Raw genomic sequence first — 18695 nt, 5'->3', positions numbered from 1 at the left:
AAAGTCCCCCCGGCCAAACCCTCCCGACGCTCTGCCAAACCCTCCCCTAACCCTGACGGCGCTGGGCCAAACCCTCCACTAACCCTCCCGACGCTGGGCCAAATCCTCCCCTAACCTGGACGACGCTGGGCCAAACCCTTCCCTAACCCTGACGACGCTGGGCCAAACCCTCCGCTAACCTGGACGACGCTGGGCCAAACCCTCCCCTAACCCTGACGACGCTGGGCCAAACCCTCCCCTAACCTGGACGACGCTGGGACAATTGTGCGACGCCCTCCCTATGTGACTCCCAATAACGTCCGGTTGTGATACAGCCCGGGATCAAACCCGGGTCTGTAGTGATGCCTATAGCACTGCGATGCGGTGCCTTAGACCGCTGCGCCACTCGGGAGGACCAGATCTCCCTGCTTTTTCCTTCAACATGTCGGACACAGACACTTTAAGGCGTCTGCCGCTCAAGCAGAGGAAAATTAAAAGGATTGGTACATTTAAAAATAAATAAAAAATTATGCAACTTTGGGTCCTTGAAAAGCGCTATATACTGTTAGTCCCATGTATTATTACTATTATTATTATGATGATTATTATTCAATTTGTTTTTGTCAACTCAAGTAAGTGGCACGGATCCTCAGCAGAAAGCCTTCAGGTTAAAAGTAGAGCTGTTGACTTTTTTCGATGGACTAAACAGGCTGACGGGAAAGAGGAGAAGACGGTCAGAGGGAGTTAGCGAGAGGTCATGTGGCCTAGGAAGGGATATGAATCATCTCAAAGAGCTATCCGCTTAAAGAACTGCTAGCAGGCTAACCAAATGTTGTACTTCTATAGTGTACGTTATTGGAGTAAAGCCTTGTGATAATGTACTTGCTCTATTGATTCAGAGGTGAATCTAGACATCAGCTTCATGTCCCCAATACAAGGACACTATTTTATTGGTTTCTTCCAGGGAAATAACTTGTTTGTGGGATCAACTGTCCATAAAGGGAATGGTTTGTAAAAATGATAGAGAAAAGCAGACTCCTCACGTAATGTATGTGTGATAACTTTATAACAGCTATTATATATGGTCTGGATACCCTCCTGTACTATATAACACCTTCCAAGCGAGGTATATACAGATATTCCTGTACCTACTATAGCCATGGGTTTAGCCTTTCTTACATTTACAGTTGTTTATTGCGACTGTCAAATATATTGCTATGTCCATGGGCAGGTATATTTATAGTGGTGCTGTATTCTCCCTGAAACAGCCAGGCTGTAAAACAAACTGTGGTATGTGTTCTCTGACTGATGCATTATGGGAAGCGGAGCCAGTGCTCCGGGGGAGGCAGTCTTTGATGTGAGATTCTGCAAAGAGGACAGGGGGAGAACAGCCATTATGGGAGGAATGGAGGAAAATATCTCCCCACCTCTGAGTCTGTCTCTCTCGCACACAAAAACACACATGTGCTATAATGTACACCGTGTACATTATTTACTTCAAATGTATAATATATACAGTGCCCTCTGTAATTATTGAAGAGTGAAGCATTTTTCTTCTTTTGGCTCAATGCTCAAAAATGTTGGATTTAAATCATACACTGACTATAAGGTTATAGTGCAGACTGTCAGCTTTAAGTTGAGGGTATTTTCATCCACGTAGGGTGAACTGTTTACAAGTTACAGCACTTGTTGTACTTAATCACCCCCATTTTAGGAATATTGGGACAACATCACTTATATATGAATTAAAGTTGAAAAAAATATAGCACGCAATGACTACTTCAAGCTTGTGACTCCACACATTTGTTGGATGCATTTGCTCTTTGTGTTGGTTGTTTCAGGTGACTTTTAGTGTAGATAAGAATGTAATACGTCTCTGAAGACATCTACATGAACGTGGACATGAACGTGATTACGCAAAATCTGGAATGAATCGTGAATAATTACGAGTGAGAGAGTTACAGACGCGCAAATATCATAGCCCCAAGACATGCTATCCTCTGTAACTTACTTTACCTATCATTATTCATTAACACCAAATGCAACCGGCACATTTGTAGAGTCACAAGCTTCATGTAGTCATTGCACGCCATGAACATGGGACCAAATACTTCACTTTTTACTTCGACACATATAAGTGAATTTGTTACATTTGGTCCCTTAAGATGGGGGGACTATGTACACAAAGTGCTGTAATTTCTAAACGGTTCACCTGAGATGGATGAAAATAGCCTCAGCTTAAAGCTGACAGTCTGCACGTTAACCTCATAGTCATTGTTTTTCTAATTCTAACTTTTGGAGTATAGAGCCAAAATAAGAAACAATGCTGCAGTGTCACAGTAATTACAGAGGGCACTGTACGTCCACTGGCCATCGTTAGTGGACACTAACAATGGCCAGAAAGACTTGTGCATTTCAGACACTACACACACTTAATGAAGCTTACCTATACACGCCCAGGCAAGGGCGTGTGTGTGTGTGCATGCATGTGGGTGTGTTTGTGATGGGATTAAATAGCTCTGGTATCTTCTTGCATCCTTGCAACAGTGTAACATGGGGAGTAGAGGTTGTTGGGAAGGTCGAGCGAGTCAGCTCTTCTCGGTAACACTAGGGGGGATGGGAGGAGGGGAAATAGGGGGGTGAAGGAGAGATTGATTATGTTTCCCTGTCTGACAGTGTGAGTGTCCTGGCTCCAGGAGCTTGAGAGATGACTCGAGGCATGAATAGCTTACTCATGATTAGTGGAGACAACATGGTGGGAAAAATCTCAAGTGATATTGGAGACGTGTGTAAGTTAAGATGAATATCTACATGGGGAAATGCATTGAACGTTGATGTTCGAAATAGACCTATTATGGTCATAAATAACTAATATTGACATGAGATGCCTCATGTGTGAGCTGTATGATAGTCATAACCATAATGTAGATGTTACAGATCAAACCAGATTACACTTTGCCGTGGTGTCAATAAGGACACTGGCTACTTTTGATGTGCTTCTTGGCAGCTAAGGAAATGTAAAAACCCTTTTTTGCGTAAGCACATTTATTTACCGCCATAGAAGTGTTCCCGGAGCTCAAGTATCACTACTGTAGTTGCAGCATTTTCCCATTGATAGGAGCTACTGTGAACAGTGTGGAGTTCTCATATTCTTGATTTAGTTTTCCCATTCATCTCTAATCCATACTACTCTGTTTGTCGATCAGGAGATTGTCTTCCCTCTCCTGGCAAGCAATCAACACTTTCAGTAAACATTTGATCTATTTCATTTGGCGCGGTGAGCAGCACTGGTGGTGGGGGAGAGGTGGGGATTGGAAACTCTCCCCAGAAATCAGATGCACTGAAAGGCATGATATGCGATTATATGAGAGGAGGAATGCACACCGCAAGAAAAATGATGTCTCTCTTACACCAGGGAGAAAAAATGAATAATAAATTGATGTCTGTGTATTTATTTGCTTGTCGGTGCGGAATTTCAGGACGATTTTATACGTCGCTAAACTGCTTGCTCTGAAATGATCAGGTGTGCTGTCAAGCAATGCTTTGAGGATGCATTGAGGTTTGAGTGTATTCTTTAATATCATTTGACGACATGCATACATGTTTTCTTTTAATTCCCCAGCATCAAAACATAAATATGCGGTATAACATTTATAGAAGATTACACATGAATGGATTTGGCAATTTTAGCAACACCCATTGCTGAGAGGTGTATAAAATCAAGCACACAGCCATGCGATCTCCATAGACAAACATTGGCAGTAGAATGGCCTTATTGAAGAGCTCAGTGACTTTCAACGTGGCACCGTCATACAATGCCACATTTCCAACATGTCAGTCAAATTTCTGCCCTGCTAGAGCTGCTGGCGAGTGCTGAAGTGCATAGAAATCATCTGTCCTCGGTTGCAACACTCACTACCAAGTTCCATACTGCCTCTGGAAGCAATGTCAGCACAATAACTGTTTGTCGGGAGCTTCATGAAATGGGTTTCCATGATCGAGCAGCCGCACACAAGCCTAAGATCACCATGCGCAATGCCAAGCGTCGGCTGGAGTTGTGTAAAGCTCTTCGCCATTGGACTCTGGAGCAGTAGAAATGCGTTCTCTGGAGTGATGAATCACGCTTCACCGTCTGGGAGTCTGACAGACAAATTTGGGTTTGCATAGTGCCAACTGTAAAGTTTGGTGGATGAGGAATAATGATCTGGGGCTGTTTTTCAACTCCATATTAATGCACATGATTTTGGAATGAGATGTCCGATGAGCAGGTGTCCACATACATTTGGTCATGTTGTGTAGGTTTTGATGGTTTATGGATGAACACGAGTGTCTGTACTTATGCACTCATGCGCTCTTGTGATTTTCTGTTTGCCTTTTACCTGCTACCTGTCTACAGGAGACAGTTTGCAGGATGTGTGTCCCTTGTGGCCTGGGCCACCCCACACAAGGAGATGAATTATAGATGTGTCGCTGGATGTGTCAACATTCATTGACGTCACACCACACATCCGACAGTGACAGGGAGATGAGGAAGGGAGAATGAAAGGACAGAAACTAAATCAGAGAAAAAAAGCGCAGAAAGAGAGGAGAGTGATTTTATTGGCTGTTCAGAGTTTCCTGGATGATGTCAGTAATACTATCACAGTGTTTTATTTTATATATTTTTTTGTGGTTGATAATCAGCGGGACTAGAGTATTGGTAAAGCAGCTGACTGCTAGTCTAATGGAGGAACCACTCAGTGGAGATATATTTACACCCAAATTGTATTACATGTACTCAATATCTTCCTAATTCCCCAAACACTTAGCTTTACCTCATTAACCTGTTGTAGCTGGCCACCTATTGTTTAGAGCTAAGTGTAGATCTTGCCAGAGCTAAGTTCATAGGCTGATGTGAAAATTGGTTTTCTAATAAAATAACCACAAACCTAATTGGAAAAGAAGGACACAGATAAGCACAAATAACTAAGATACAGAGCTGAAAAGCGAACCATTTGACCATAAACTATAGAACATTTGTGTGATGAAATTCTCTGCCTACTCTCCTCCAACTGTGTCTATGATGTGTATTAAACTGTTTTAGAGAGAGAGACAGAGATAGAGAGGGAGAGAGAGAGAGAGACAGAGAAATACACCCTTAGAAAACAAAGTGCTAGAACATAAACGGGTTCTTCAGCTGTCCCCATAGGAAAACCCTTTGAGGAACCATTGGTTACATTTAGAACCCTTTCGGGTTGCATGTAGAACCCTTTGCACTGAAACCAAAAAGGGTTCTACTTTCAGAACCCATTTTTCTAAGAGTGGAGAGAGAGAGAGAGAGAGAGAGAGAGAGATAGAGAGAGAGAGATCTCTAATTTCAGCTCTGTCACTGCTAATCAGTGGGCTGTGCGATACAAATTACAGGGGGGTGGGGGTAAGAGCTAAGCATCATCAACAAAGGGGGATGAGTTAATGTGGGAATACACTGAAATTGACTGGCAACAAGATTATACTGGGAGAGTAGGAGGGAGGGAGGGAAAGAGAGAGAGGGGGGGGGGGGTGAGAGGGAGTGAGAAAGGGAGGACGTGCAAGCAGCCATGAAAGTGAGGTGAGGCCACTGTGTGCGTGCTCCTGGGTGTTGACGTTTGAGTGAGAGAGAAATGCTCTGCCGCTCTTGTGGGCGTGTGTGTTCTTGACTTCACCCACGCCCCCAGACACCGCCGTATGATCTAGCACTGTGTTGTAGCCTTGTGATGTAGGCAGGGGGCAACACAACCGGATCTTTCTCTACTGCTGCATTTTACTGTGCCATTTGTGTTGCTTTTTACTCTACTGTATTTATTAACATCCCCCCACCGCCTGATGATGTGGGCCCCTATATGTAAGAGCCAATCAGTGTAGTGCTGGAATAACTCCAGGGCTTCATATAGCACCACTTAAAGTGGCATTCAATGCCTGCATAATCTTCTCTTCATAATAGTTTTGACAACTTAGGATCTGGCATCAATTTGACCTTTCAGTCATTATTGAAACTGTTAACATTTGATATATGATATATCTGAAAGAATCTCGTCATATTGTGACATGGTAAAAGAGTGTTGGGGCATTGCTTTCACAATGCTTTGCTGTCTCTGTAACAGCCACTTCAGCTGCATTGTTACATTAGGGTCTATTCTTGTTATAAGTTCAGCATTTCACTTCTTTCTCTGTGTTGGTGTTCCCAGAGCCCTAACGAGCCATACACAAAGAGGCATCAACCCTGAGAGTCCCTAACAATTTGCTTTAGAAATGGAGCTCTCCATTCACAGTTGCCAAGCCCTACAATAAAGGCCTGAATACAAATACAGCCGACCTTATAGGGAGCACTAGAAAGACAGAGCACGCCCCAGGGAGACCAGATGCTAAATTATCCCTCCAACTTTAACACACGCTCTAATCACATAGACTCATATAGACATATATTTCATTTATTTTCTATATACTGTCATTCTTATCTTGTTCTTATTTGTGTATGTTTGATCATATTTACAAATTTTTTTGTATTTTTTTACCCGGTGTGAAAATATTATTCATGTTTACTTGTCTCCTGCTTTAGATTCATACTAATAGATATCCTGTTATTAGAAATCTGGTTGTATTTGAGAAAGAATCCCCGCCCTAATGGAACCCGCTGAAGACTGCTGTGTAGAAAGACTGCAGGACGCTGTGCTGGTACCGGTGGAAGCTGCTGAAGGGAGGACGGCTCATAATAATGGCTGGAACGGCGCAGATGGAATGGCATCAAACACATAGAAACCATGTTGATACCATTCCACTTACTCCACTCAAGACATTGTTGCTGTATTTTCTTTTCTTAGGCTGAAGACCACTGATTTACATGCTGGGTTTGAGACTCGGTGTCATTGCATTTCTAGGGCATTTTGGGCACATAAGAAACACATTTACTACATGTTTTCTTTGACTTCACATGCATTATGCTGTATTCACATATTGGAAATAATGGAATCTCCGGCCCTGGAGAAAAAGCTTATGCTAAAATGATTCCATGCATATTGGACCTTTTGATTGTTGACTCATAATGCTGTTCAAGCTTATTAAACAGAGTCCACCCATCCCCCCCATGCTTTCTCCATTGAGCGTTCTGCTTCATAGGCTTGCCACCAATCAGCAGTTTGAGTCACAGGCTGGCCCGTACCCCATTGATTCAGTCATATCTTACCCCTTTTCTCCTTAGAACTGGGCCCTACTATCATGGTCCAATCAAAAATGATTCTCACAGCTGCACTTCCTCCTCTGATGCCCAATCAGCATTCTGGTCCTGCCTTCAGTTCGCTTGCCGCAGACCATGTGTCAGGGGGGATATTGTATAATATAAAACCTGAACTCCGATTACCCCCCTCTTCCTCCCCACTCCTCATAGCACAACAACTGATGAGCATCTGGACAGAGCAGGGGCAGGCCAGTTCTAGCTGACCTGTGCTTATCTCGTGAAGATAATTCCCCTGAGGGTACATACAGTGAACAAAAATATAAACGCAACATGTGAAGTGAGCTGAAATAAAAGATCCCAGACCTTTTCCATACGCACAAAACGCTGATGTCTCTCAAATGCTGTGCACAAAGTGAGCATTTCTCCTTTGCCAAGATAATACATCCACCTGACAGGCGTGGCATATCCTTACACAGGTGAACCTTGTGCTGGGGACAATAAAAGGCCACTCTAAAATCTGCGGTTTTGTCACACAACACAATGCCACAGATGTCTCAAGTTTTGAGGGAGCGTGCAATTGGCATGCTGACTGCAGGAATGTCAACCAGAGGTGTTGCCCGACAATTGAATGTACATTTCTCTACCATAAGCCACCTCCAATGTCGTTTTAGAGAAGTTGGCAGCATGTCCAACTGGCCTCACAACCGCAGACCATGTGTATGGTGCCGTGTGAGTGAGTGGTGGGTGGCGGTGGGGTTATGGTATGGGCAGGCATAAGCTACGGATAATGAACATAATTACATTTTATCCATGGCAATTTGAATGCACAGAGATACTGTGACGAGATCCTGAGGCCCATTGTCGTGCTATCCATCCACCACGAACACCTCATGTCCATGTCGCAAGGATCTGTACACAAGTCCTGGAAGCTGAAAATGTCCAAGTTCATCTATGGCCTGTATACTCACCAGAGATGTCATAAATTGAGCATGTTTGGGACGCTCTACCAGCATATATGTATTGCCAGTGATGTGAAATCCATAGATTAGGGCCTAATAAATTTATTTAAATATATATTATAGCCTTGTATCGTTTATGGTCTGTCTAAAGCTGCCAATACTCCAAGCTCTGCCAGCCTACAGTACTATCTTGTTCATTCTGTCTATGTGAACATGCCTTTATACTTAAAGAAGTTCCAGATGAAGTTGTCTAATCAATGGGCAATTTGGTGCGACCATCAGTAGTCTGTCTCATAGCTGACAATAGAAGATGATGAAAATGAAGTACAATGAGGTCCTTATACAATACATGTTCAACAGGAAGAGGAAGACAGAGAGGGGGTAAATTGCAGTTATGCAAGCAGTCTGCTTCTCTCCCTCTCTCCTCTTTCTCTCCCTCTCTCCTCTTTCTCTCCCTCTCTCCTCATTCTCTCTCTCTCTATGTTCTCTCTCACTCTCTCTCTCTCTCTCTTCTCTTTCTCGCTGGATAGTATGATTATAAGCCCAGAGCCACTGATGCTTCAGAGCGAGGACAATTGAACCTGTCCCTGAAGTAATAGCTTCCTCTAGAGCTTAATTAACAAAGTCACACTGTGTTTCGTTATATCAGGGGAAAGAACAGAAGCTGACAAATCGATCAGGAAATTCAGAGAGGGGCGAAGAGTGGAGCCAGGGAGAGGGTGGTTGTCTCATTCTCTCGGATGTTCAAAGTTAGCTCTGTCATAGATCTTGCTATAAAATCAACACAAAGGCTTGACACTAATGCCATTTTCATGAATGTTCTGTTCACCCTTTGTGAGTGTTTACCTGTCTGTGTTTGTGGCTTTGATTATTTATAAATGGTTTCATAACATTAGACGACAAAAAAATGTGAAATTAATCGTTACAAACAGTTAGTCTTACATAATGCAATTTACCATGGCGTTACTGATGGAGACTAACACTGCTATTCCCAGACTCTCTTTGAACTGCACACTTACTTTCCCCCTGCAGATCGATGATTAGATTTCCTGTAAATCTTCAAAGACCCTCTTATTGATCCAATTGGCCAGTAATCTTCCCTCCCTTGCTCTGTTTTGTATAATCTAGGGGAGAACAACTAGACCCGATGCAGCAGGGCACATTCACATGTATCATCAGGAGACTTCTGTCTGATATCTGAGAACACTGATTAGGGATTGAGGTTGAGTCGGAGTCTCTTGGGTTTGTTTCTGTTGTTTTGAAAACACAGTTGAAGAAGGTTGATGGGTTGAAATGTCCACTCTTTATCCTCATCCCATTGCTAATGCACATATTTAAATATTTCTGATTAAATCAGTGGTCTCCAGGTCTGTCCGGGTTTGAAGTGCAACTACAGTATAGGCTACTACTAAATATTACCCAGATGCATAGCAGGTGATCATTTGCCTATCAGAAACAGGTAAGTTCCACCAACACTCAGGGGAAGGTGACTTTCAGTCTGAAATACTGAGTCCAGTAATTCAATAGTGGGGTAGAATACAGTGAAAACACTTGGACCTTCAATTGTAGATCTAAGTGATTCAGGTTAAAGCTACTGAAGAGGAACATTGACAGGCAGACTGCTGACACAACTTCCTCAAGTAATTATTATGCTGATAAAAACATTAGATTGCAGAATCTCAGTAGAATGTGTGTTTAAACAATATCCCCAATGCAATGTCAACATCACCAATGTCAATTGCTCCCATGTTGCCATTATCAAGATGTTGGAGTTATGTAATAACAGAGTAACACCATCTGAAATGGACACATTAGCATTGCAGTACTGCTACAATGGAGATGGTTGACTTATATACAGTTGTTAAATTCCATGTGGCAGCAGAGGTTCTGAACTCCCTGTAAAATGCATTTAGGGCAGCAGGTAGCCTAGCAGTTAGAGAATTGGGCTGGTCACAGAAAGGCTGCTAGTTTGAATCCCAGAACAGGATGAAACAAGTCTTATGTGCAGCTCAAACTATGCTCTTGCATCATGAAGACAACTTTCCGAACAATGTTTGACCCATACTAGCTTTTGACCTCTTGACCTTTTGAATAACAGTATGTGATTTAACATCCATTGGTTTAATCGATTTCAAAGGATTTTGGTTGATGTTGACACCTCTGCTTTAGGGGGTTTTGCACTCAAAACAAGATCTTTGGACAAGAAAAAACATTTAAGTCAATCCATAAATCCAACCTCCCAAACTGACCACTATTTCAGATCAACCAAACAGTGTTTCTGAGACCGATTCCAGCATCATTTGGACAAACATAATTGGGACAAACATCATTAGCCCAGCATCATTAGGAAAGGCGTCATTGGCCTATACAGTGACATACAAATCAAATCAAATCAAATTTATTTATATAGCCCTTCGTACATCAGCTGATATCTCAAAGTGCTGTACAGAAACCCAGCCTAAAACCCCAAACAGCAAGCAATGCAGGTGTAGAAGCACGGTGGCTAGGAAAAACTCCCTAGAAAGGCCAAAACCTAGGAAGAAACCTAGAGAGGAACCAGGCTATGTGGGGTGGCCAGTCCTCTTCTGGCTGTGCCGGGTGGAGATTATAACAGAACATGGTCAAGATGTTCAAATGTTCATAAATGACCAGCATGGTCGAATAATAATAAGGCAGAACAGTTGAAACTGGAGCAGCAGCACAGTCAGGTGGACTGGAAGCAGCCAGGTGATAAAAGGACAGTGTTGTCCCACTCCTCTATAATCATTGGCCTGATGGAAGGACAGTGTTGTCCCACTCCTCTATAATCCTTGGCCTGATAGAAGGACAGTGTTGTCTCTCTCCTCTATAATCATTGGCCTGATGGAAGGACAGTGTTGTCCCTCTCCTCTATAATCATTGGCCTGATGGAAGGACAGTGTTGTCCCACTCCTCTATAATCCTTGGCCTGATAGAAGGACAGTGTTGTCTCTCTCCTCTATAATCATTGGCCTGATGGAAGGACAGTGTTGTCCCTCACCTCTATAATCATTGGCCTGATGGAAGGACAGTGTTGTCCCACTCCTCTATAATCCTTGGCCTGATAGAAGGACAGTGGTGTCCCTCTCCTCTATAATTATTGGCCTGATGGAAGGACAGTGTTGTCTCTCTCCTCTATAATCATTGGCCTGATGGAAGGACAGTGTTGTCCCTCACCTCTATAATCATTGGCCTGATGGAAGGACAGTGTTGTCCCACTCCTCTATAATCCTTGGCCTGATAGAAGGACAGTGGTGTCCCTCTCCTCTATAATTATTGGCCTGATGGAAGGACAGTGTTGTCTCTCTCCTCTATAATCATTGGCCTGATGGAAGGACAGTGTTGTCCCTCACCTCTATAATCATTGGCCTGATGGAAGGACAGTGTTGTCCCACTCCTCTATAATCCTTGGCCTGATAGAAGGACAGTGGTGTCCCTCTCCTCTATAATTATTGGCCTGATGGAAGGACAGTGTTGTCTCTCTCCTCTATAATCATTGGCCTGATGGAAGGACAGTGTTGTCTCTCTCCTCTATAATCCTTGGCCTGATGGAAGGGCAGTGTTGTCCCTCTCCTCTATAATCCTTGGCATGATAGAAGGACAGTGTTGTCTCTCTCCTCTATAATCATTGGCCTGATGGAAGGACAGTGTTGTCCCTCTCCTCTATAATCATTGGCCTGATGGAAGGACAGTGTTGTCCCTCTCCTCTCTAATCCTTGGCCTGATGGAAGGACAGTGGTGTCCCTCTCCTCTCTAATCCTTGGCCTGATAGAAGGACAGTGTTGTCCCTCTCCTCTCTAATGCTTGGCCTGATGGAAGGACAGTGTTGTCCCTCTCCTTTCTAATCCTTGGCCTGATAGAAGGACAGTGTTGTCCCTCTCCTCTATAATCCTTGGCCTGATGGCGTGAGCAAGGTGTGACTACTCTGCCAGATAAAAGGAGACCAGAGGTGCATGGTGTCAGCATGTAGATAGAGGTATTAAAGAGCTCTTGGCATATTTACGACGGCTGGACCTAATGCACTGTTGACATGTGATATTGCAGAGAAAAGCCTGCTATATGAATGTCGATGAGTGATGAGTGATGAGAACAGGGATGGAACAAAGCTAAAAGACATTTAACTGTGGCTGTGCAGGTGGATGTATCGTCAGTAGGCTGGGAGAGAGAGAGAGCAACAAAGAGAGAGATATATGGGGTCAGCTTTGTGGCTAGACTGGAAAGACAGATAGAGACAGATTAGTCAGTCAGAATATCCCTACCTGCCAGATGTCACTGAAAGCATGTGCATGTGACTGTGTCTCTGTGGGGGTGTGTAGTCAGTGAATGCATATGGAGGTGTGTTTGAATGTATATTTCCTTCCATGTAATAGTTTTTCAGGGTCCCACTGTGCAGCGTGAACCAGGCATTCCTGGTCAGACACGTCATGCTATAGACAGAAAATATGCCATGCTGCAGCAGTCATGGCTTTGCACTGCCTCTGTGTAATTTAATTCCCCATACTCCGCTGACCAGTGTCACCCACGCACACGCACGCACACACACACACACGCACACACACACACACACGCACACACACACACACACACACACACACACACACACACACACACACACACACACACACACACACACACACACACACACACACACACACACACACACACACACACACACACACACACACACACACACACACACACACACACACACACACACACACACACACCTCTCAGTACCTATAGACCTAACCATTGTGCTAGGGAGATTGCTGTTCTTTTGTCCATCATTGGCTGCATAAATAGACTGGGGGCCAATCTGGAGAGAGTGGGCCACGTACTCAGTGTAGCCCGGGGAGAGAGGGGATGAGAGATGCCCTTCCTTTTGTACTAGGAAATTGCCATTGACCCCCTTAGTCTGAATGGGAGGCTAGTTTGAGGTGGACAGGATAGTAGGTAGTGAATGGTGGAACGAGGGATGACAGCAGGAAGGATTGAGGGTGAAAGAGGAGCACAAAACGTACATAACAAACAAACAAGTCCCTCCCCCCACCCAGTGCATGCTGTTCTCGATCCCTAAGTGTTTGCCTCTGTGTGACTTCAGTGATTGGCATGACCTCAGAGTGGGGCAGGTCAGTGGCAACTCTTCTCAGTGGAACAGAGGCTACAATCTGAGCTAAAACTGTATAATATCATGATGTCATCAGGCACATTAGCACGTGAGTTTTTAATTGAAGTGAGCCGGGTGGACTACTGGTCATGGGGCTGATAGATGCTACAGTCCTCATTCATTAGAAACACATTTTACTTGAAGTTTTCCATATTAAATGGGTATCTTGGTCATCTTTATCACCAATTAACATAGAAGAATTACCAACAATTAACATGGTAAGAAATACCAACAATTCATTAGAGAAACATACAGTACAATATAACTATAACGGATTACTACACATCCCACAGAACAGTGGAGGGAGCACTGGATCCCCTTAATTTGAAAAAGCTAATTATTAGTTTGGACATTTGAGTCATTATCTTGAGACTACTATTCAGCTAATGGTGTAATTTGAGATATGAAATGCTTGCTACACTGGGATTCATGGGCTATGAAAGGGGTTTAGACCACAGCCAGTTCTACTGTCACTAAACCAAACAAGAAACAGCCTACAGCAGAATTATTCCAGGTTGTTCCTGTACCCTCAGGGGACATCCATCTAACCCGCCCCTTTTTGAAATGAAAAAGGCTTTAAAAATGAAACGTCTGATGTAGGGCGGTAACCTAGCGGTTAAGAACGTTGGGTCAGTAATTGATAGCTCGCTGGTTTGAATCCCTTAGCAGACTAAATGAAACAAATCAGTCGATGTGCCCTTGAGCAAGGCACTTAACACTATATGCACCTGTAAGTCGCTCTGGGTAAGAGTGTCTGTTAAATGACTAAAACGTAAATGGAATGCTTGTCATATGCATTGCTAACTAGCGTGCCACAGAGAAAGATATAGTACTGAGAGGACAGTACAGGGCATTCCTTCTATAACAACTATTTCACAGCAGGAGCCCTTGTTTCCCATTTTTGGCCCACTTCGTTCTGTGTTGTCGTCATACTCTCTGTTCCTTGGGCGATCGATACTCAGCGACCTTCACTATCAGTCAGACTCCCAGGCAATGCATCGGGGGAATGTCACTTTTGAAGGACGCTATTACCACGGTGCCCACGGGAATCTCATCCCTTAACCTCCTCCAACGCTTCCTTGCACAACACAAACACACTCTCAGAGAAAGACAAACCGAGACTGAAGGATGCGACAGACAGCATAAGGTCTATTTCTCAACTTAGAAATCACAATGTCCTAAAGTGTTCTTCACACCCTGCCATCACAACATCACCTCTCTATGTGAGCAGTGAAACACTACACCCATCTCAAACCAAGCACTCAAATCGCTGAGCTGACATACTGACTAAACAGAACGATCTCTGCAGTTTGGAGTGCTCTGAGGAACTCCCTGAAGTGGAGCTCTATAGTTTTAGCCCTGGGTGTCAATGCCTTAATCATTATCACAGTTCCATACAGCAGGGTTTCCCAAATTCGGTCCTGCCCCCCACGTGCACGTTTTGGTTTTACCCTATCACTGGGAGGGGGGACGAGAGTGGAATCCTGTGTTATCCATGACCTAATAGTGGTGCATTGATCTGATGGGAGGGACTCTCCTCAGATGAGTCTAGATCAGTGTTTCCCAGCTCTGGTCCTCCAGTACCCCCAACAGTAAACATTTTCATTGTCGCCCTGGACAAACACACCTCATTCATCTCATTGGGGGCTTGATGATTAGCTGACAAGTTGAATCAGGTGTGCTTGTCCAGGGTTTCAATAAAAAGGTGTACTGTTGGGGGTACTGGAGTACTGGAGTTGGCAAACACTGGTCTAGATGTCACCTGGGTTCCTCTGAGATTGACAGGCAGCTGTCTCCTTATGAAGTCATCTGTCCTTCGATTCCCAACTTTCTTTTGAAGAGTCGTGACATCTCCATGATTCATTACAAAAAGAGAAAATAGCTGTTGTACTGCCATCATCTTTGGGCAGTTTGTGATGCTGAACAGCCAACAAGCCTAGCATTAAAATCAGGTCTAGGCTGTTTAAAACAATAGAGGCTCTCCAGTGTGCTTCATGGATGTTGGCTACTTAACGATGTGGACCTCTGGTTGAGAGACTCTGCATGCACAGACAATATCATCCAGAGGAACTGAGGCTCGTTTCACTGGGTGTGTTGTCACAGAGGGGAACATCTCCAGTAAGAGTGCCTCTCAAAGTCTGGCACAGCAAGGGAAGTGCTCTTAACCCCAAATTAAATATATTTTTACGCCAGGGAATCTAAGTGTAACATCACCAGAGCCAATGGGAAGGACTCTCAGGCAAGGCCCAGGGGACATTATACTGTAGGGATGATGTTGGAGCAACACCAAAGCATTGCTTGTAGAAGAACAAATTAGAATGGACATGGACATTATGTACATGCTGGCTGTCGTTGTGAGCTCTATTCAGTGATAATGAATATAATAATGCCCTTTCTGAATCTACTCCGTTCTACTCCTTCCTCTATGAACAACAGCAGAATTAGACTTCATTGTATTTCTGATCCCTCGGAAACTCATCAAAAAACTCCCAGCTCATAGTCGGGTTTAGCATGATGTTGAATAAGCTGAATAAGACAATTCTGAGCCATTAGTAAAATCAACTCATAAAAGTTTATCTTAGCTGGTAATCGTGACAGTTTGAGGCACCGCAAAGGAAATATAGCGATGACACTAATTGACATTGTTGCAAATGATGGGGAATAACCAATCACAATGAGGCATCACCAGTTGTAAACTCGACATGGCACACTTCTGACAACCACAGTGAATGTGACTGTACATCAAACGTTGTAATGGTAAAACCTTTGATATAATTTCCGCCCGACACGATCACTTTGCCTACTCTTAACTAATATGTTGGCATGCTTAACCTTTTTTTAACCAATTGTGATGGTCGTTAAAAGCGGCATTTTTACAATATTACCGTTATAACAACACACTCACTAGCCACCCCCGTTTAACAACTCTACATCACTGTAACATGGTAGGCATCAAGTCACTTGCCGATAATGTTGCATGCCCAATATAGATATATATTTTTAACAACGTGATGTTGGTCTCTAAATGAATAACTTGAAAGAACATGATGTAGGTAATTAAATAATCGAAAGAAACACGTTTATTTATTAGCCTAGTCTAGTTTAGTCATATCATAAGTTTTTAGTCATATCATGGGAAATAGGCTTCACATTAAATCATTGTCAAAAGCACAAGAGTTTGGCTACTGTTGTATGTAGGTCTATATTATTTATGGATGGAGCATAAATACAATGAACAAAATAAAAACGCAACATGCAACAATTTAAAAGATTTTACTGAGTTACAGTTCATATAAGGAAATCAGTCAAATGAAATACATTTATAGGGGCCTAATCTGCGGATTTCACATTACTGGGAATACAGACATGCATCCGTTGGTCACAGATACTTTTAAAAAAACAGTCAGTATCCTGAGTGGCGCAGCGGTCATCGCAGTGCTAGATGCTTCACTACAGACCTGGGTTCGATCCCGGGCTGTATCACAACCAGCTGTGATCGGGAGTCCATATGGTGGCGCACATTTGGCCCAGCGTCGGGAGGGTTTGGCCGGGGTAGGCTGTCATTGTAAATAATAATTTGTTCTTAACTGACTTACCTAGTTAAATAACAAATCTGGTGTAGGCACCATTTGCCTCATGCAGTGTGGCACATCTCCTTAACATTGAAGCTGATCAGGCTGTTGATTGTCACCTGTGAAATGTTGTCCCTTCAATGTTTGTGTGAAGTTGCTGAATATTGGCGGGAACTGGAACACGCTATCATACACGTCAATCCAGAGCATCCCAAACATGCTCAATCGGTGACATGTCTGGTGAGTATGCAGGCCATTGAGGAACTGGGACATTTTCAGCTTCCAGAAATTGAGTACAGATCCTTGCGACATGGGGCCATGCATTATCATGCTGAAACATGAGTTGATGGCAGCGGATGAGTAGCACGACATTAGGCCTCAGGATCTCGTCACGGGATCTCAATGCATTCAAATTGTCATGGATAAAATGCAATTATGTTCGTTGTCCATAGCTTATGCCTGCCCATACCACAATGGGGCACTGTTCAGAATGCTGACATCTTAAAACCATTTGCCCATACACATGGCCTGTGGTTGTGAAAAAAAAGTGCACCTGTGCAATGATCATGCTGTTTAATCAGCTTCTTGATATGCCACAACTGTCAGGTGGATGGATTATCTTGGCAATGAGAAATGCTCACAAACAGAGTAACACAATTTGAGAGAAATACGCTTTTGTGCATTATAAGACATTTCTGGGATCTTTTATTTCAGCTTATGAAACATCGGACCAACACTTTACATGTTGCATTTATATTTCTGTTCAGTGTAGAAATATGATCATATAGAAATAACTTCAAAGCAATTGTATGTGGCACCGGAACCACTGACTTGCTGCAATGTTCTACTATTAAGACACCTGCTGGTAACACTTAACTGATTAGGACAGCTCATGAGGTATCGTAAATGTCTGTTGACTAGGTGGGATTCTTCTGACTAAAGAGGCTTCATGCATAGCTTTTTTTTCTATCCATAAGAGTAGGAGTAAAATGTCTCTATTCTCAGCACTTATTATCCATTTTCTACTATGAGACGCTTTGTGGATACAGGCCCAGGTGTGATGAACTAAATCCTCAGGAGTTGTTTTGTTTCAAATGCTGTCTAAATATGGGTGGGATTTGCACTTTAGGTTATAATTCATTGGTTATATTGCACCACACAAGCTCAATCAAGTTTAATGAAAGTAATTGAAAGAAAACAAATACTATTTCAACCTAGGTCTGCTAACTTACAACTCTTTGCAGGACTACAGATGTAAATTGGTTCCTTAGCTACGTAACTCCAACGCATTTACATGGATTTGTAAGCTGAAATGTTGATTAATGTGTACTGTCACTGTATAATAAACAGCATACGTAAAATGAAAAACACAACAGCACGGCTCAACTCCAGTTTAGCTAGGCTAACTCTCCATGTATGAAGGACCATTGAGGCATGGCCTAGCTTTTTAATAGAACTGTCATCACTTAGGCAAAGTTGATATTCTCCCCACAGCGTAAGCTCTGTGTACATCAAGCTTGGTGTTATTGATAATTGAGAGGAGTCAAGTTCCAAACGCTGCAGACATTCACAGCAGATCAGATTATCAGCATTCCTCATTCATCTTCTCTCAGTGATGTACCAGGAGCTGGGCAAACACTCTGGGCCTTGTATTAACTTTCCATACAGTGTATTACAGCACGTTCACTTTCACTTCTACTGAAACCTGCAGAGGAGGCAAATAGGAAAACACAAACATGGCCACTCCTGCTGCAGCAGAGCGCGGCTTGGCATTATTGGGCATTTCTGGGGAATTTGTTTGTAGGATTTGT

The 18695-nt window shown here is 43.2% G+C and overlaps 1 protein-coding gene across 1 annotated transcript in view; it reads left to right on the top strand.

Annotated features, from left to right (window-relative positions):
- LOC139417652 (pro-neuregulin-3, membrane-bound isoform-like) overlaps positions 1-18695 on the top strand; it is a 366421-nt gene that overhangs the window by 194836 nt on the left and 152890 nt on the right. The gene's annotated exons all lie outside the window — the stretch shown is intronic.

This window comes from Oncorhynchus clarkii, chromosome 1, assembly GCF_045791955.1.
Source record: "Oncorhynchus clarkii lewisi isolate Uvic-CL-2024 chromosome 1, UVic_Ocla_1.0, whole genome shotgun sequence".
NCBI classification, from domain to species: domain Eukaryota; kingdom Metazoa; phylum Chordata; class Actinopteri; order Salmoniformes; family Salmonidae; genus Oncorhynchus; species Oncorhynchus clarkii.
This window is presented reverse-complemented; position numbering and strand designations above follow the sequence as displayed.